Below are 20,651 nucleotides of genomic sequence, written 5' to 3' on the forward strand. Positions count from 1 at the left end.
GCAAGGCGGGTGGATCTATTGAGCCCAGGAGTTCAAGACCAGCCTGGGCAACATGGCGAAACCCCATCTCTGTTAAAAATACAAAAATCAGCCAGATGTGGTGGTGGGTGCCTATAGTCCCAGCTACTTGGGAGGCTGAGGCAGGAGAATCCCTTGAACCTGGGAGGTGGAGGTTCCCAAGTGTAATCCCAAAGTGCTAGGATTACAGGCATGAGCCACCACACTGGCCTTACTTAGAAAAAAAATTCCAGCCTGGGCAACGTGGCAAGACCCTATCTCTACAAAAAAAATAGAAAAATTTGCCAGGTGTGGTGGCACACACCTGTAGTCCCAGCTACTTGGGAGGTTGAGTTGAGAGGATTGCTTGAGCCCAGAAGGTCGAGGCTGCAGTGAGCTTTGTTCAACCACTGCACTCCAGCCTGGGCAACAGACTGAGACCCTGTCACCAAACACAGTGATGCAATCATAGCTTACTGCAACCTCGACCTCCTAGGCTCAAGCGATCCTCCTGACTTGGCCTCCCAAAGTGTTGAGATTACAGGCATAAGCCACCAGCACAGCCTCACCTACCAAATATTCAAAATTCATACATGTTGTAGCATATAGCAGTTCTTCATTTCTTTTTACAGCTGAATAATATTCCTTTATATGAATGTAACACATTTTGTTTATTCTTTCATCTGTTGATGGCCATTTAGGCTGTTTCCCCTCTTTGGCTGTTATAAATAATAGCCAAACATTCATGGACAAGTTTTCGTGTGTACATAATGTTTTCCATTTTCTTGGATATATACCTTGGAGTAGGATTGCTGGGTCATATAGTAATTCTAAGTTTAACTTTTTGAGGAACTATCAAACTGTTTTCAAAGTAAGTATTTTTAAAACATTTACCTTAGCCACATTAAGACACATAAATAAGAGCTGCCACAATTTTATTCACCAGCAAATAGATTTCTCTCATCAAGAGTCTGGTAATGTAACCCACTGAAGACAGGTCTAACATAATGAAATTTTTAAGGAGCCGTCTTAAGAAAGAACTCCAGTTGGCTTCAGTTGTAAACTTCACATCAGATACTACTTAAAATGAAGCCATTAGCCTGCCAACTATCTCATTGTTTCTAAAATTATAACACAGGGTTAAGCTTCAGATAAAACAGGCAGTAAGGAGAGAAGCAATGGCAATGAATGAATCTGAACTCAGTTCTCTGAAGATACGTATGTAAGCCATCGAGATAAAAAGACCATTCTATGGGCTATGAGTGATGGGACTGCCTGAAACCCACATGTCCACAATATTCTATCATACAGATAGACTATATTAACAGATTTAATAATAAATTATATTAACTGATTTAATAATAAGTTTAATTGGTCTATCTGTATGATGGAATATTGTGATCAGTAAATAATGTTGGAGAATAATAATATTTAATGGTATGAGAAATTTTTTTTTTCTTTTGAGACAAGGTCTCACTCTATTGCCCAGGGTGGAGTGCAGTGGGCGATCACAGCTCGCTGCAGCCTCAACCATCTGGGTTTAAGCAGTCCTCCCACCTCAGCCTCTGAAGTAGCTGTGACTACAGGCATATACTACCATGCTTGCCTAATTTTTGTATTTTTTGTAGAGATGGGGTTTCACCATGTTGCCTAGGCTGGTCTTGAACTCCTGGGCTCAAGTGATCCGCCCCCTTGGCCTCCCAAGGTGCTGGGACTACAGATATAAGCCACCGCACCCAGGCAAGAAATTGTTCATGAGAACAATCAAATTACAAAAGAGAAGATATGTTATGATTCTGCTATGGTTTGAATGTGTCCCCCAAATTTCATGTGTTGGAAACTTAATTCCCAAATTCATGTGTTGATAGTATTTGAAGGTAAGGCCTTTGGGAATTAATTAGGATTAGATGAGGCCATCAGGGTAGGGCCCCCATGATGAGACCGGTGGCTTTATAAGAAGAGTAAGAGACACCTGAGCTCACACACATGCTCCTGCCCCCTTGCCATGTGATGCCCTCTGCCATGTTATGATGCAGCAAGAAGGGCTTCACCAGATGCCCCTTGACCTAGAACTTACCAGCTTGAAGAACTGTAAGAAATAAATTCCTTTTATTTTTAAATTACTCTTTCTGTGGTATTCTGTTATAGCAATGCAAAACATACTAAGACAATTCCAATTTTTATTTTTATTGAGATGGAGTCTCGTTCTGTCACCCAGGCTGGAGTGCAGTGGCATGATGTCGGCTCACTGCAACCTCCACCTCCCAGGTTCAAGTGATTCTCCTGACTCAGCCTCTTGAGTAGCAGGGATTATAGGCATGCACCACCAGGCCTGGCTAATTTTTTGGTATTTTTTAGTAGAGATGGAGTTTCACCGTTGGCCCAGGCTGGTCTCAAACTCCTGACTTCAAGTGATCCTCCCGTCTCAGCCTCCCAAAGTGCTAGGATTACAGGCATGAGCCATGGCACCCGGCCCCAATTTTTAAAAATATATACATAGAAAAAAGATAAGGATATATGCCAATGATCAATTCTGTTTGGTTGTTGAGATTACAGAGATTTTATGTTTTATTTGTGTTTTTTTGTGTGTTTTCTACAGAGCTCATGTAATTATTTTATAATCAGAACAATATTATTTATAAAGCATAATAGTCATGATGGTGAGAATATTATAATTGTAAGAAATGGCACAGTTCTCAACTAAAAGGGTGGCAATTAGAGCTGAAGATGGAAAGTCAAATTTGAAAGATGCCTAAAAACTAGTGTTATGGGCTGAGTCGTGTGCCTCCAAATTTCAGATGTTGAAGTCCTAACCACTCGTACATCAACATGTGACTGTATTTGGAGACAGGGCATTTAAAGAGGTAGTTAAGATGTAATGAGGTCATGTGGATGGGCCCTAATCCAATATAACTAGTGCTCTTACAGGAAGAGGAAACTAAGGCCAGCCACAGCGGCTCATGCCTGCAATCTCAACCCTGTGGGAAGCTGACATGGGAGAATGGCTTGAGGCCAGGAGTTTGAGACCAGCCTGGGCAACATAGGGAGGGATCCCATCTCTACAAAAAATAGAAAAATATTAGCTTAGCATGAGGTCACGCACCTGTAGTCCCAGCTACTTGGGAGGCTGAGGTGGGAGGATTGCTTGAGCCTGGGAGATTGAGGCTGCTGTGAGCTGTGATTATGCCACTGTACTCCAGCCTGGGTGACGGAGTGATCTTGTCTCAAAAAAAAAAAGAGGAGGCGAGTAGGACATAGACGACACACAGGCCAAGACGAAGAGGAGGCCGTGTGAGGATGCAGCAAGAAGGTGGCCATCTGTAAGCCAAGAGGAAAGGTCTCAGAAGACACCAAACCTGCAGACATGTTGATTTAGGATTTCCAGACTCCAGAACTAGGAGAAGATGATTTTCTGTTGTTTAAACAACTCAGTCTGTGGTATTTTGTTATGGCAGCCTTAGAAAACAAAGACAGCTAGTATTGTCAGGATTTTGATATGGGAAGAGAGGACTCTAAAATGACTTCCAGGTCACCTTTCTCAAGGTAAAGACACTGATTGAGTTCTGGGTAAAGATTGAGTTCTGGGCAGTTTAAGCTTCAGATGCCAGTGGAACTGAGCAGAGATGTTGAGTAAGAAGTTGGACGTGTGAGTCTTCAGGAGGGAGAGCTGAGATGGGGTTGGGAGATTGGGAGTCGTTTCGCTTATTAAGTTGTATGACAAGTCAAGGGTGTGACTGAGAGCAGTCTGAGAGAGGGTGACCTATTTTTGGAAAGAGCACAGTTTGTGTGTCAGACACACTGGCTTTGAATTCTGTCTCTACCTCTTTTTAGCTGTGAGACTTTGCACCCATTACTATCCTACTCAGAACCTCAACTTACTGTTTGTGAGACAGAGGGGATAGCAGGGGCCTCACGGGGTCTTAGGAGCTTTAAATGATGTACCACGTTAAGTTCTAGAATGTTCCAGAGTTGGAGTTTACACAAAGTGGCAGCTATTTCTATTTTAGTAAGAACTAGGGCAAGGAGAGAATACTGCTTCTGAAGAGGTGCTCAGAGGAAGGTGAGCATTGAGGGAGACTGAGAAGGAAAAGTCAGAGAGATAGGGGGAGAAATAGGCAAGAGTGTAGGGTAAGGAAGTCAAAATCCAAGAAGGCTTCAAGAAAACAATTGGTCAGCAATGTGATGTGCCGTAGAGAAGTCAAGAAGATGAGCACGGAATCCAGCACAGGAGATCTGGCCGTCAGGAAGTCTAGGGGCAAAGAGACCTCGCCTTGAAGTAAATGAGGGGTAAGGGAGTGGGTTTGTAGGCATAGGCCATTTCTTCAAGAAGTTTAACTCTGTTCTGCCAGGCAGTGGATGGAGTAATAGGACTGGATCTTGCCTGCAAAGAACAGAGATGTGACCACCAGCTATGTATTTTATTATTCAGTAAAACATAGACATGATATTGAAGGGAAAAGGGCACTGAATCCCTCACCTGCCTGCTCATCTTCTGTTTTCTACCCAAAATGGAGCTAGAACTGAAATCCTATATAATTCCTTATTTAAATTCAAAATACAATGGGATATATGATTCATTTCAATTCCTCATTCCATGTGCTTCTCCTTTGAAGACTATGCACCATTTTTTTTTTAAGTTCCAAGGCTCTCCTTTCTTATTTGAGAAATAGAATAAAGTTATTATGTTATTATTTATGTGTGTCTATGTGGTAATAAAACCAACACAGACAAATTGAATTAGAGAGCTGTGTGCTGGTCAACAGTATTCTAAGAGGGAATTCACTAACAACACAGTAAACATTTATTCTTTTGATGCATTTTTGTTTCTCCATCATAATTATTTTTAACTTTTATCTCTACAATATCAGCCTACAGCAGACCCACTATTTTCTTCCATTAAAAACCTACTTTAAAAAAGTGAAAACAGGCTGGGCACGGTGGTTCATGCCTGTAATCCCAGCACTTTGGGAGGCCGAGGCGGGCAGATCACAAGGTCAGGAGATCGAGACCATCCTGGCTAATAAGTCGCTACTAAGGTGAAACCCCGTCTCTACTAAAAATACAAAAAAGTTAGCTGGGCATGGTGGTGGGCGCCTATAGTCCCAGCTACTCGGGTGGCTGAGGCAGGGGAATGGCGTGAACCCAGGAGGCGGAGCTTGCAGTGAGCTGAGATTGCGCCACTGCACTCCAGCCTGGACAACAGAGTGAGACTCCGTCTCAAAAAAAAAAAAAAAAGTGAAAACAGGCTGGGTGCGGTGGTTCACGCCTGTAATCCCAGCACTTTAGGAGGCCAGGGTGGGCTGATCACCTGAAGCAGGGAGTTTGAGACCAGCTTGACCAACATGGAGAAACCCTGTCTCTACTAAAAATACAAAATTAGGTGGGTGTGGTGGTGCATGCCTGTAATCCCAGCTACTCAGGAGGCTGGGGCAGGAGAATTACTGGAACCCGGAAGGCAAAGGTTGCAGTGACCCAAGATCATGCCATTGCACTCCAGCCTCGGCAATAAGAGCAAAAATCCGTCTAAAAAAAAAAAAAAAGTGAAAACAAAACCTATGCATGTCCAGACACAGTGGCTCATGCCTGTAATCCCAGCACTTTGGGAGGTCAAGGTGAGAGGATTGCTTGAGCCCAGGAGTTCGAGACCAGCCTGGGCATCATGGAGGGACCCTGTCTCTACAAAAAAATACAAAAAATTAGCTGATGTGGTGGCGTGTGCCTGTAGTTTCAGCTACTCAGGAGGCTGAGGTGGGAGGATCACTTGAGCCTGGGAAGTTGAGGCTGCAGTGTGCCATGATTGCACCATTGCACTCCAGCCTGGGCAACACAGCAAGACTGTGTCTCCAAAAAAGAAAAAAGGGGAGCTATTTATCCCTTATTGTAAATGTTGTTTATTTTGTTTTTTTTTTTTTTTAGAGACAGAGTCTCACTCCATCAACTAAGCTGGAGTGCAGTGGCATGATTGCAGCCCTGAACTCCTGGCATGAGCCACAGTGCTTGGCCATAAATGTAATTTTAATAGAATGGAATGCTCTTATATGGACCACCGATTTACAGGATTAGCACTGACTTATAAGACTCAAAGGAACTTTGGACTGCCATCTATTGAATTTCATCTATATTAAAAGGTACTTTTCTTTTTTTTTTTTTTCATGTAAACGTCTCTGAAATGAACATACATTTTATCATCAATGACACGGCATGCTGAAATTGACAGCATTTTCCTTAGTGGTACATAAAATGACGGTGTACGTCACAATAGACGGTGCCTTAGAGATGAGGAAATATGGTAATGCTGTGCCTTACTACCAGGCAAGCTATTCTAGAAATACAACTACTTACTGGTGTTGTAAGAGCCTCTAGATAATGGTAGTAAGATGGTCACGTGGCAAACACACAGCCTGGCAACATTTTCCATAGCTTAGCATGAAGACAGGCATCTCGCTATCCACAAACAAGCAGGTCATGGCTTAAGATCAGGTAGAATTCCTCTCCAAGTCCATTCCACCCCTTCCCACCCTAAAAATACACATTGTCTCTCTCTGTCTCTCTATTCTCTCTTTCTCTCTCATACACACACATATACCTGCTCCTTGTGAGCTTCCTCCTTCCTACTACCAGCCTTGCAGAGGTCCTTACTAGCCTTGGGGTTGCTCATTTATCAGCCAGTGGTGAGAGTAAAGTGGGAAATCCCCTCTTTTACTTAATATTTGATTTATTTTCTTTTATTATTCTATTTTATTTTTGAGACAGTATCTCACTCTGTTACCCAGGCTAGAGTGCAGTGGCACAATCATAGCTCACGGCAGCCTCAAATTCCTGGGCTCAAGCGATCTTCTCACCTCAGCCTCCCGAGTAGCTGGGACCTTAAGCACACACCACCATGACTGGCTAGTTTTTTGTTATTGTTGTTAATGTCGTTGTTGTAGAAATGGGGTCTCCCTATGTTGCCCAGGCTGTCTTTTCTTTTATATTTTTAGAGACAGAGTTTTGCTCTGTTGCCCAGGCTGGTTGTGCAGTGGTGCAATGATAGCTCACCACAATCTTGAACTCCTGGGCTCAAACAATCTTCCTGCCTCAGTCTTCCAAGTGGCTGAGACTACAGGTGCCCACCACCACACCCAGCTAATTAAAACAAAATTTTTTTAGAGATGGGGTCTTGCTATGTTCCCCAGGCTGGTCTCAAACTCCTGGGCTCAAGCAATCCTCCTACCTTGGCCTCCCAAAGTGCTAGGATTACAGGCATGAGCCACATTGCCCCGCCTTGATATTTAATTTCTGTTAAAGCTTTACTTAGATTTTGTTAATAATAAAGATCTACCCATTTCCCGAAGCCGCAGGAAGCCCCAAGCTCTACCAAGCATTTTATAGGTGCACTGCTGTTACCTGGGCACCTCCCACAATTCTCCTTCCAGGACTGCAAGCCCGCATGCATTTTCTGTTGCTTCCTGAGAAAGACCTGGGAGCCATGGCTTTAGCCTGAAAGTTCTTGAGTCTTTTTAGGAAGAATCTGAACTGCAAAACACTTGTCCTTTATATTTATAACTGGTCAAAATAACGCTGGAGTTAATGTTACATCTGTTACAGAAAATGAAACCTCCTGAGCTGTCCGGTAATAGAAAGAAGCTGCAGAACCCTGTTGTCTTCATCTTTTGTTTAACTCATGCAACATTTGAAAGCACGTTTGCCTACAAGAAATAAAACTTAACTTGTGAAATGGCTTATTAATGAACTCAGATGACAAGAAACCAAAACAGCGGGCCTGGCTGAAGGATTCATCCCTAGCCCTGAAAGCCAGCGGGGTCTTTCTGTAACATCAAAGGCACAAACAATTGAACCGACATGGGGACTTATTCTGTCCAGCAGCCCTGGTGGCCTCAGACCATCCGAAGCAAGGGTAACCTACCAGGTATGTGAGTTTTCTTCACCTGAAAGTTGATTTTGCCCGAGAGCTTATAAATCGCAGTTCCCATCTTCGAGCCCGGCCCTGCTGTGCAGCAGAGTACAGAGAGACAGCTGATGGTAACAGGCTGAGCCGGCCAGGCCTGGCTGACCTGCGTGACTCAGAGCCCACCAGGGAGCAGGCTCTCGGCCTCTCTTCACTCCCTGGCTTCATGTATTTTTCCAAGTGGTCACCAGCATGCTCAGCAGCTCTGCTCACAGGGACCGTCAAGTGTTCACACCCGTGTCTGTAAGTCAAATTAGAAGAGGCTGAGGGAGCGTCTCTGAGACGGCAGTGTTGATTGGAGGTGCCTGTGGAGGTGGTTAAGGCCTCTGGACCCAGACACTTTAGGTGAGCTGTGTGACCTTTGGCAATGTATTTAACCTCTCTGTGCTTCCATTTCTTCTCTAAAATGAGGAAAATAATAGTTCCCATCTCACTGAGTTTGCTGATGCTGTTGTTTTTGAGATAGGGTCTCCCTCTGTTGCCCAGGCTGGAGTACAGTGGCATGACTCGGCTCACTGCAATCTTGATCTCCTAGCTAAAGCACTCCTCCTACCTCAGCCTCCCAAGTAGCTGGGAACATAGGCAAGTGTCGCCACGCCTGCCTAATTTAAAAAAAAATTTTTTTTTTTTTGGTAGAAATCGGGTCTCCCTATGTTGCCCAGGCTGGTCTTGAACCCCTGGACTTAAGCAGTCCTCCCACCTCGGCCTCCCATAGTGCTGGAATTACAGACATGAGCCACCACATCTAGCCCTCACTGAGTTGCGATAAGTATGAAAAGTGCTTAGAATGTTACTCAGCACCATAGTAAGTGTTCTGAAAGGGTGAGCCATTGAAAGAATCTCTGGATGTTTCTTGTTCAGAAAATTTGCATTTATGAGCAGGACTGCTGATTGATTAGGGTACTGCTTTCTAAATATTTCCAAGAATACTAGGAAACTCCACTTCACATGATAGGTTAGATCACAATTCCCAGTGTTTGGAGGGAAAGGCCCACTATAATAATAGTCAAGAATTAAGAGGAGAGGAGAGGCTGCTCAGCAGCATTCTTCAACCAGGCCTGTAAATAGGGCTGTTTTCTATTTGAACTGGCAGTCGGCAATCCATCCTGAGAGGGGGCAGAGCTGCTCAGTGTTGCCGTTGACTTGTGCTCAAGCTCTTTTGAAGCGCTCTCTCCCAAATGGCTGCCTTTTTAATGGTTAGAAATCTGCGGGTAGCTGTCCTTTTCTCTCCCTGATCTCCCACTTTTGTTGACTATGAGGCATTTTTACCCCTTGGTGAAACCCTCTAAGGAAGATTGCATTACTTTACTTTTCTGGTGTCCTGAGGCAGAGGAGAGTTGATTTCACCAAAGCCAGATCACGTAGAGAGGAGGCCGTCAGGATTGGGTGCAAACCCTTCAGCAGCCCAAAAATAGCATTTCTTATTTCTCAGCTGGCTCTGTCACTTACCAGCCCTGTGATCTGGGTTCTCACTTTTCACATCTCTAAAACAAAGGGGCGTTCCTAGAAGACCTCTAAGGTCCCTGTAAATTCTCTGCTTTCTTTTGAGGTTCTGAAATGGGTGTTTACACACCCGAGGGAAGGAGGGAAGCCGTGGAATCACACAAAGCTACAGGCTAAACATAGCTCATCTTTCTAGAAAGGCAACATTATTTTTTATATTAAAACAAAACTGGGAGTTATTATGGAATACAATTCAAAGTTCCCAAGATTTTTAAAGAAAAAAGTGAGGTTAAAAAAATGTTCATTTTGGAAAAAATAGTGATGGTTGCACAACACTGTGATTAACATTAATGCCACTGAATTGTAAAATTAAGAGTGGCTAACATGGCAAATTTTATGTTATATATATTTTTTGCCATAATAAAAAAATTAAAAAGCAATGTTCAGGTAGACTAGAGAGTTCAGAAATAAACTCACACATACTTGGTCAACTGATTTTCAATAAAGGTAAAAAGGTACTTCAGTGGAAAAAGGACAATCCCCTGAAAAATGGTGCTGGGACAATTAGATATTCATATCTTTTTTGCATATTATTTAATCAACTTTGATCCATACCTTGCACCATATATAAGAATTAATTCAAAGTAGATCGTAAGTCTAAATGTAAAACCTAAAGCTATACAATTTCTAGAAGAAAACATAGGAGGGAATCATTGTGACTTTGGGTTAGGGAAAGATTTTCCAGGTAAGATGACAAAAGCACAATTCATAGAAGAAAAAATTGATAAGCTTGACTTCATCAAAATTAGGAACTACTCATCAAAAGATACAATTAAGAGAAGGAAAAGACGAGAGACTGAAAGTAAATATTTGCAAATCACATGTCTGATATAGGAATATATAAAGAATCTAAAAACTTAATTAGAAACCAAGTAACCTACTTAACAAATGGGCAAAATACATAAACAGACTTCACAAAAAAAGACCTACAGATGGCAAACAAGTACATGAAAAGATGCTCAATATTATTAGTCACTAGAGAAATGCAAATTCAAACCACAGTGAGATGCTACCACACACCTATTGGAATGGCTGAAATGAAGATGTGACAATACCACATTTTGGTGAGGATGTGGAGCAACTGGAACTTTTTCTTACAGGCTGCGGGTGAGAATGTAAAGTGATACAACTACTTTGGAAAAACGGTTTGTTAAAAAGTTAAATATACATCTACCATATGACACAGCCATTCTACTCCTACATATTTAACCAAGAGAATGGAAAGCATATGCCCATACAAAGACTTGTACACAAATATTTATAGTAGCTTTATTTTCAATAACCTAAAAGTGGAAACAACTCAAATGTCCATCAACAGGAAAATAGATAAATTGTTGTGCAATGGGCCAGGTACGGTGGCTCACATATGTAATCGCAGCACTTTGGGAGGCTGAGGCGGGTGGATTGCTTGAGCCCAGGAGTTCAAGACCAGCCTAGGCAGCATGGTGAGACCATGTCTCTATGGAAAAAAAAAAAAAATTGTTGTGCACTGGAATACTATTCAGCAATTAAAAATGAATTATTGATGCACATGCAATATGGATAATTATACTGAGTGAAAGAAGCCAGACAAAAAAGAATATATATTGTATCATTCCATTTATATAATGCCCCAAAAGATGCAAACTAATCTATAATGACAGAAAGCAGATCAGAGGTTACTTAGAGGTGAGAGGGATGGAGGAGTGAACAAGAAGGATTACAAAGGGACCTGGGGACACTTTTGGAGTGATGGATTTGTTCATTATCTTCATGTGATGACTTCCGGGGTTACAAAGTCAAGCTCTTCTGAGATGGGAGTAGGTTGGTAGAAAAGTTTGCAGGGTCTCAGTTAGCAGAATAAAAGCATAGTACTAGCAAGAAAATCTCTCACCAAGCTCGATTGTCACAAAATCTGATGACTGAGTCCTCTGAAACCTCTCTCTTCTGTTTGTCATAACAAACATGTTCACTTTGGGTGAACAACATGTTGGTTAAGTTTCTCTGTATTTTTCCAAAAATATTTTCCAAATCATATTGCCTATTTTATTGATGAGAGTATTTTGATTGTAAGTAATAAGAAATCTATCTCAATAGATAAGCCAATAAGGGAATTTATTGGCTCACATACCGATAAGTATAGTGATAGACTACATTCAGGTATGGCTGGGTCCAGGAACTCAAACAAGTTCATCGATTCTTGATCTATTTACATCTTTCTGCTCTCCTTTCCTCTTGACGGCACCATTGCCAGGAAAGTCTTCTCTCATGGTTGCAGGATGGCTCTCAGCAGCTCTAGGCTCACAGCTAGAAGACAGAGTGCTTACTTTCCTAAGAGTCCAGGATTGGCTCTGATTGAATGGACTTACAGCAAATGTCTATGTCTAGGTGTTAGAAAATGCTGATTGGTCAGGTTTGGGTATGTGTCCACTCATGGATCAGCTGCAAGTAAGGCATAAATGTCTCTCCAAGGAAAATCAGATATCTACTACATCTTCAATATTAAACCCTTAAAAAACAGTAATAATTAGCTTAATGTGGTGCTCAGTTTTATTTCCTGAAGACTTGACTTTTGGAAAGTAATTGCATTTATATTAAAGATACTTAGAATTGTGGACTCACATGATTAGAAAAGACATTTAAGGTCTAAGTATTCAGTTTAACAAGTTTCCTATCTCCTAATACATTGAAGCTGTGGTTAAAAGCTACTTGCATTTCATGGCATATGATCATTCAATCTAGGGAAGTGCACCATGAAGTAAAAATAAAAGCTACCTCTGTTGTATTAAGCATTTTCTCTAGTTAGTACTTAATTTTTTCAGCAACCTGTGAGGATGTTACAGATGAGGGAACTGAGGTTCCGAAAGGCTGAGTAACCTGCCCAAGGTCAAGTTTGCGAGTGGTGAGGAGGGTTAGAACCCAGGCCCATCTGACGCTAAAGCTTGTGCTCCCAGCTGCTGTCATCCTTGGCAGACTCCTGTCTCCAGCATCATCAGTCACTGCGAGTCACAGCTGAGGGGGGCCTGGCACGTGGCACTGCTAGGGCTGGGCCTCTTCAGCGTCACCTGCCCTGTGCACCGTTATCCAGCACCCACCCTGGGGCTGGAAGGGGTGAAATGAGGTGAACCTATGCTTTCAACGTCCTCTTCTGCTTAATGCTAAAGGGAGGTTTCCTTTGTAGCCTATTTAATACATAAGGTTTCTTTCAGTTTCCTAATGTCAGGCTAACAAAAGGATGTTCCTTTTTCAGTACTTTCCAATGTGCCTTTGAAGACCGCTGTAAAACCAGCAGGTGGATGTGGAATAAAGAGCCCTGGCCTAGTTAGAAAGAAATCTGAATTCCTGTATTTCTGGCTTTTCCAGCAACTCCCTGCATGACCTTTGAAAATCCACTTAACCACTGTAAGCGTCAGTTGCCGGAACTGAAGTTGGATGAGATCAATGTTTCCTGACAGTGGTTGACATACTCTGGTGGTACCTAAAATCAACATTTTGAAATTTTAGTAGTTATGTATCGATTTCTTTTTTAAAATTCTTTTTTGAGACAGGGTCTTGTGTTCTGTCTCCCAGGCTGGTATGCAGTGGTGGGATCATGGCTCACTGCAGTCTCCACCTCCTGGGCTCAAGTGATCCTCTCACTTCAGCTTCCCAAGTAGCTGGGACTACAGGTGTGCACCACCATGCCCCACTAATTTTTTTAAACATTTTGTGTGTGTGTGTTTAGAGACAAGATCTCACTATGCTGCCTAGAGTGGTCTCAAACTCCTGCATGCGAGCGGTTCTCCTGCCTTGGCCTCCCAAATTGCTGGGATTACAGGCGTGAGCCACCACACCTGGCCTGTATCAAGTTTTTAAAATTTAAATTTATTTATTTATTTTTTGAGACAGAGTGTCGCTTTGTCACCCAGGCTGGAGTGCAGTGGCTTGATCTCAGCTCATTGTAACCTCTGCCTCCCAGGTTCAAGCAATACTTGTGCCTCAGCCTCCCAAGTAGCTGGGATTACAGCCATGTGCCACCATGCTCAGCTAATATTTATATTTTTAGCATAGATGGGATTTCACCATGTTGGCCAGGCTGGTCTCAAACTCCTGGCTTCAAGTGATCTGCCCACCTTGGCCTCCCAAAATGCTGGGATTACAGGCATGAGCCACCACACCCAGTTGCTGGTATCAATTTTAATGTTTTAAAAATGTAATCGTATATCAAATAATTCCCCAGGCATCACTTTTTAGGATGATGCTAAAAAAAGGGGGTAAGGTACTTAGTAAAAATACTAGTAGGGAGTTATGCATGTATGGCAAAAATTGTGAAGATAGCCTGTGAATGACATTTGGGAAACACTGGATTGGGCAGGAAATGAGAGCTATCATTTATTGTGCACTTACTGTGTGCCATATTAGTGTACTTTATATGCATTAATTTATTTAATTCTTAAAACATCCCCAAGGAATAGGTACTGTCGTTATCTTCTGTTTTTTATAGAAGAGGACACTGGGGTACTGAAGGGTTAAGCTGCTTTCTTACAGTCATCTGCCAACACATGGCAGGACCAGGTTCACCTCAAGCCCTGTTCTTAGTCCGGTTCTCTGCTGGAGACCTTGATTGATTGTGAAGGACTCACTGGGACTCAATGATATGATTCTGCAATTCAGCAGTTCTCAGAGGAGGACAGCATGAGCTTCAGCTGGGTAACTTGTTAAACTGCAGATTCACTGAATCCCCACGTTCATTGCACCACCATTCACAGTAGCCAAGATAATCAACTTAGCTGTCCACGGACAGATGAATTAATCAAGAACATGTGGTATATGTACATGGTGGAACACTATTCAGCCTTTTAAAAAAAGGATTCTGCCATTTGTGATTGTGTAGATAAATGTGGAGAAGTTCAGTGCAATAAGCCAGGCACAGAAAGACAATTACCACATGTTCTCACTTCTATGTGGAATTTAACAAAGTTGAACTCAGGGCCAGGTGCAGTGGCTCACGCCTGTAATCCTAGCACTTTGGGAGGCTAAGGCAAGAGGATCACTTGAGGCCAGGAGTTCAAGACCAGCCTGTGCAACATAGTGAGACTCTGTCTCTACGAAAAGTTTTAAAAAGTTATCCAAGCAACATGGCATGTGCCTATAGTCCCAGTTACTCAGTAGGCTGAGGTGGGAGAATTGCTTGAGCCCAGGAGTTTGAGGCTGCAGTGAGCTATGATCACACCACTACACTACAGCTTGGGCGACAAAGCAAGACCCTGTCTTTAAAAAATTTTTAAAAAAAACAACTCATTTTTTAAAAAGTTTTGTACTCACAGAGGTAGAAAGTAGAATAGTGGTTACCAAAGGCTGGGGGTTGGGAGGGGTTGGGGAGATATTGGTCAAAGGACACAAAATTTCATCTAGACAGAAGGAATAAGTTTGAGAGCTCTATTGTACAACATAGAGACTATAGTTAGTAACAATGTATCCTATACTTGAAAATTGCCAAGTAGATTTTAAGTGTTCTCACCACAAAAAAATAAGTATATGAGATAATGCATATATTAATGAGGTTGATTTAGCCATTCCGCAATAAGTACATATTTCAAAACATCATGCTGTATACCATAAATACATATGTATATAATTTTTATCTGTCAATTAAAAATAAGAAGTAAATAAAAATGTAGATACATAGTCCCTTCTCCAGAAATCCTGGCCCTTACATTGTCCGGGTGTGGGAAAGCAGTATGAATAATCACCCCAGATAGTTCTGAGGTGGGTGGACCTGCAGTCTCATAGTGAGAAATGAAGGCAATTCTAGGAATCGTTAGAATAATGAGTTCTATTTGGGAGATGAGCTCACTACAGACATCTCTCCCTGTTCACCTGGCTTGTCACTCCCACTTGAGACTCTTTGCAGCCTTTGGGACGGAGGTAACGTGCTGATGATATGCCTCTTTCAATACTGTCTTTCACACGCATCACAGTAGCAGTGAGGAATCAAATGGCCTTTATTCTCGTCTATTCTGACAGTAGATCTATATGCTTCTGATCACACTACGGTAATATAAGAAACTCCAAAGCAGAGAGCAAGAAAAAAAGTAGACTTTGAAAATGAAATGTTGAAGCAAACACATTCTGGGTCTGCAGGAATTTCGCCCACGCTCACCACTGCCACCTGCCAGCCCATTTTCCCATTCCGCAGCCAAGGCTCATTATGATCTTAAGTAGGCCAATGAGATGGAACTGCAAAAGGCTGAAAATGAAGTGGGAGAATGCGTATGACTGTTCATATGAGACAATGAGGAGAAGAGCTGCCTGACCCAGGCATGGCTTTGCCAGTCAGGCCTGCTAAAAGGAGATGGGGGGAAAACAAAAGGAAAAATAAGTGAGGATGCTTTCATAGCATCTAAAAAGAAGGAAGCAGTCTTCTAGTTATAGTCCCCCTCAGACCCACAATCTTGAAACCAGATTTTAAGACATTCACAAATATCTGCAATTCAGAGTAGAAAATGGCAATGAGCATCACAAAAGTAGTTCAAATATTTTCTTTTTTATTTTTCTTGACACGGAGTCTCACTCTATCGCCCAGATGGAGTACAATGGTGCAATCTTGGCTCACTGCAACCGCGGCTTCCCAGGTTCAAGTGATTCTCCTGCCTCAGTCTCCCGAGTAGCTGGGGTGACAGGCACACGCCACCATGCCTGGCTAATTTTTGTATTTGTAGTAGAGATGGGGTTTCACCATGTTGGCTATGCTGGTCTCAAACTCCTGACCTCGGGTGATCCACCTGCCTCGGCCTCCCAAAGTGCTGGGAGTACAGGTGTGAGCCACTGTGTCCAGCCACTACAAATATTTTCAAAGAGGTGTAGAGCAAGTTTGATGAGCAAATGAAAGAAAATATTTTCGCAACTCTAAGACCTGATGCCTAACAACTGGATAAAGAGGATGAAACTGGAACATGAACTCTTCAGCTTGCCATAGTTCTCACCATTTCTGATTTTTCTTTTACTCAACTCCTTTTATTCATAAGGACAAGCATAAGAGTTTGCAGTCCTTGGTTCCAAGCATGATATGGATGCTAATGCAGTTGCTGCAGAGGATGTGATGAGACTGGCCATGTGGGCCAGACTGGCATGGGCCTTGAATCTATGCAAAGGAGTTTGCACATTAAAAGTCAGTGGTTCTCAACTGGAAGGTGGGCCCCTTTTTTTTAGATCTGGGCACCTTGACATCACTGAGTATAATAAGAGGTCTTCTTCTGGGGGTGTGTCGTACGTGAGAATGTTGTGGAGGTAGAACAACAGCTGAGAATCAAAGCTGTAGGCAGTAGGGAGCCACAAAACAGTGTGACTTGGGAATGACGTGAGCACACTTGAACTTTAGAAACACCACTCTGGGGAAGCTTGGAGGACAGAGGGAAGAGGGATGATTAAGAGCAAGTACAGGCTGGGCGTGGTGGCTCATGCCTATAATCCTAGCACTTTGGGAGGCCAAGACGGGTGGATCACTTGTGGTCAGGAGTTCGAGATCAGCCTGGCCAACATGGTGAAATCCTGATTCTACAAAAAAAAAAAAAAAATTGCCGGGCATGGTGGCACACCTCTGTAGTCCCAGCTACTTGGGAGGCTGAGGCAGAAGAATCACTTGAACCCAGGAAGAGGAGGCTGCAGTGAGCCGAGATTGTGCCACTGCACTCCAGCCTGGGCAACAGAGCAAGATTCTCTCAAAAAAAAAAAAAAAAAAAAGAGCAAGTACAGCTAGCAAGTGGTGATGGCAGTCTGGGTGGGATTTGGGAGCCTTCTCTCTACCACCAGCTTCCCCATTCCTCTCTGAATTAGTCACCCCGATGAGCTCAGGAACTGGGCTGTGGAGCAGGAGATCAAACTGAGGTGATGAAGTCCTCTTTACTGAAAACATTTGTCCCTTGGCGGGTGCAGTGGCGTGTTCTTGTAATCCCAGCTACTCGGGAAGCTGAGGTGGGGGGATTGCTTGAGCCCAGAAATGTGAGGCCGCAAGGCACTGTGATCACACCTGTGAATAGCCACTGCACCCCAGCCTGGGCAACATAGCAAGACTCTGTCTCAAAAAAAAAAATTAAATTGAAAACATTTGTTCCTCTTGCATTTTTTTGCCCTTTTCCTCCAGTTACAGGAGGAGGAAGGGTAGGACAAAGGGTTTAAAGAGTCCTGGTTTCTGGTCTTAGTCTGCAAATGACTCTGGATCATATGCAAATTCGGGAGCTGGTCTTCACAGAGAGCTCCCACTGAAGGCTGCTCGACCTGAAGGGGTCAGGAGGGAGCTTTTTGGAACCTCAGGTGACATCTTTATCCACAAAGCAATGCCTGTACAAAGAAGCTTATTTTTTCTTTTTTATTTTATTTTATCTTTTTGAGACAGAGTCTTACTCTGTCGCCCAGGCTGGAGTGCAGTGGCGTGATCTTGGCTCACTGCAACCTCCACCTCCCGGATTCAAGAGATTCTCCTGTCTCAGCCTCCCAAGTAGGTGGGATTACAGGTGCCCAACACCATGCCCGGCTATTTTTTGTATTTTTCATAGAGATGGGGTTTCGCCATGTTGGCCAGGCTGGTCTTGAACTCCTGACCTCAGGCGATCTGCCTGCCTCAGTCTCCCAAAGTGCTGGGATTACAGGCTTGAGCCACCGTGCCTGGCCAGAAGCTTATTTTTTCGAGCAAATCAACAGAGAAAGCATTCCAGAAAAAGAACAGGGCAGCAGTTTTAAAAAATATGGGCATCTTCTTTTGCGCTGGCATGAGTCAGCACTCTTCCCCACCCCTCCGGCCCTGGGCCTGATGACTTGGGCTTGGGCGATGTAGTTGGTGGAGAAGCAACAGTCTTTTTCTGGATTTCCAAAGGGTCCCAGCAGCCCGGAGGAGTGGGACATACACTTTTCCCCACCTTTCCCCCAGGAGCCTATTAGTTCTATATATGTTTTGTTGCATCTTAACCTCCTACTGGGACAGAGAAATTTCTGTCCTCCCAGCCTCTTTAGCTGAAACCAAGTAGCTGAATGGCTATGACAATAGCCAAAAGGATAATTTAGGTGGGTGAGACTTCCAGTTTTTTTTATTTCTTGCGTTGAGACTCCTGGCACACAAGTTTCATAGTCCTTATATGAATCAACTCTCAATCCTCTTAGTAAAAAAATCTAAGGCGGCAGATCATTCAGACAATCTGGTAGCTGCAATCCTAAAATGGCTTTTGACAAGAGACTTGGTAGGTGCTTGTGTTTATGTGTGGGTAACATTCGTGGTCCTTTGTGCACGTGCTGGGCTGAGTGGGAGGGGGAGGGAGGATAGGACAAAGGGTTAAACGTTTTTAACCACATATTTCATCATCAGCATTGGGCATGCCCTAGCATGCTAAAGGACAGTGAAAAGGGGTCCCTGCTGATTTCTCCCCACATCCCCCCAGCAGGAGCTGGGAGGAAAATAATAGATTTGACAGCTGGAGAACAGAAGTTCTGTTGCAATTTCTGTTTTTTTATTTTATATGCCCTCAAAAAAAAAGAAAGAAATGAATAGTTTTGAGCCTGGAGAAGATCCACCCTGTAACATAGACTTTTTGATATTTTCAAAGATGTTCATTCTTCTTTGACTGGGCTTCCCAGATCTGTCTGGAAAACCATGTCATAGAAAACAGTTCATTTCCAAAAGCATCTGCTTTCATGCTTCATGGTGTTCCAAAAAAGTTTACCGTGCCTAAAGAACTTCAAGTGTGAAACTCAAAATTTGAAGCTTCACAAGTTGAGCGTTGTATAATTTCACAGACTCCCTTCTCCAATTGAGATGAATCAACCAAGCCAGCAGAAGGGCTGTGTTCCCAGCATTTGGGAGAAGGGACCCCAGAGGGTTCTGAAGGTGGGAGGAGAGCTCAGACTCAGGCATTGCTGAAACTAAAATTTACTTCTTCTGCCTATGCCTCTTTAAAGCTGTGTGACCTGGGCAAATTATTTACCCTCTTTGAGCTCCTGAAACCTCTCCTTTGGTCAAAATAAAGAGGGGTGGGGAGTAATAATACAATGTTTCAGTGTAGAATACAGACATAGAGCAGCCATCCAATAAATGGCACTGACGGGCACGATGGAGCTTTGGAAAACAGCGACATAGACGCATGGAAGAAGGGCAACATTACCAACAATCCTGATACCTGTGGAAATGATTCTTTCTTCCTTGTGCATAGGTGATACAATCCACGTGTCATTTTCAGCGTCAGATTATCCAGTGAGGACTTTCGAAATTAAAAGACAGACTTCTCTGACTTTAGTTTTGGCCCAGGGAGATTTACCTACTTTTAGAGTTGATGTCTTCTTGGTGTCTTTGACACCAAGGACATACTCATGAAGGGATGTGGTCCAGAGCAGGAGGGGATGAAAGAACAGAAACTCTGACATTGGGATCTTAATCTCAGCCTCACAAGAGGAACTTTGGGCCTCTTTCTCCTGCCACTGCCCAAGGAGTGGGGATGGATTTCTCCATCAAAGGATATCACCTACCTGTCCACTTTAGGAGCACACCTGCTACAGGGGCACAACTGGACATCACTACAGGGAAGGGCTGAGGAGGGTAGTCCCAAACATCAGAGGCATTGCTTGGGTGGGTCAGCTGGGGGAGCGGCACTGGGCCCAGGTCTGGGTGAGTGGGGTCACAAGTCTCTGCACCCTTTCAGACCACAACAGGGAGCTTGTGCACTAGTTGAGGTACCCCAGTCTCCACATCCTTCTACAGATGACCCGACAACCATTTCCAGCTCAGTGCCGTAAATGTGGCTTAGTCCATTCACCTTCTCTCTCTGTAGATCTCTTTCATCAGAAGGCTACATCTGGAGCCCTTCGGGATGCTGTTTAGCCACTTGCCATCACTTTCAGTTACTCTAAAGAAAGGTCATCTCTAGCTCCTTTGGGGTCCTAGATGTTTAAAATCCATCTATTTTAAGACTTTAATGTAGACTCCCCAGGGGCTGTACCAACACCTCTAATTTCAATCGGTCATCTTGGTTTTTTGGTCCTTCTCTTTTTTTTCCAATGTCCTTCTTTGCATTATGACCGCAATACTTTTTTTTAGCTAGCAAGAATAGTAACAGAAATCCAAAGAACTGAAACACTAAATTCATATTTAATACATATTTCTAGGTTTCCAGTCTGGGAACCTACAACATATATGTGCATATATATATATATGTATGTGTGTATCTGTGTGTGTATACACACACATATGCACGCACACTCA

At 43.1% G+C, this 20,651-nt stretch overlaps 1 long non-coding RNA gene across 1 annotated transcript in view; it reads left to right on the forward strand.

Moving 5' to 3' along the window:
- Positions 1 to 4,004: 4,004 nt before the first annotated feature.
- LOC134728472 (uncharacterized) overlaps positions 4,005 to 20,651 on the forward strand; it is a 32,653-nt gene continuing 16,006 nt past the window's right edge. Inside the window, exons 1-3 of the long non-coding RNA XR_010108895.1 lie at positions 4,005 to 4,284; positions 5,914 to 6,125; positions 7,585 to 8,290. This is a non-coding gene — a long non-coding RNA (uncharacterized LOC134728472). The remainder of the gene's footprint in view (positions 4,285 to 5,913; positions 6,126 to 7,584; positions 8,291 to 20,651) is intronic.

The sequence above is a fragment of the Pan paniscus genome, chromosome 10, assembly GCF_029289425.2.
Source record: "Pan paniscus chromosome 10, NHGRI_mPanPan1-v2.0_pri, whole genome shotgun sequence".
NCBI lineage: Eukaryota > Metazoa > Chordata > Mammalia > Primates > Hominidae > Pan > Pan paniscus.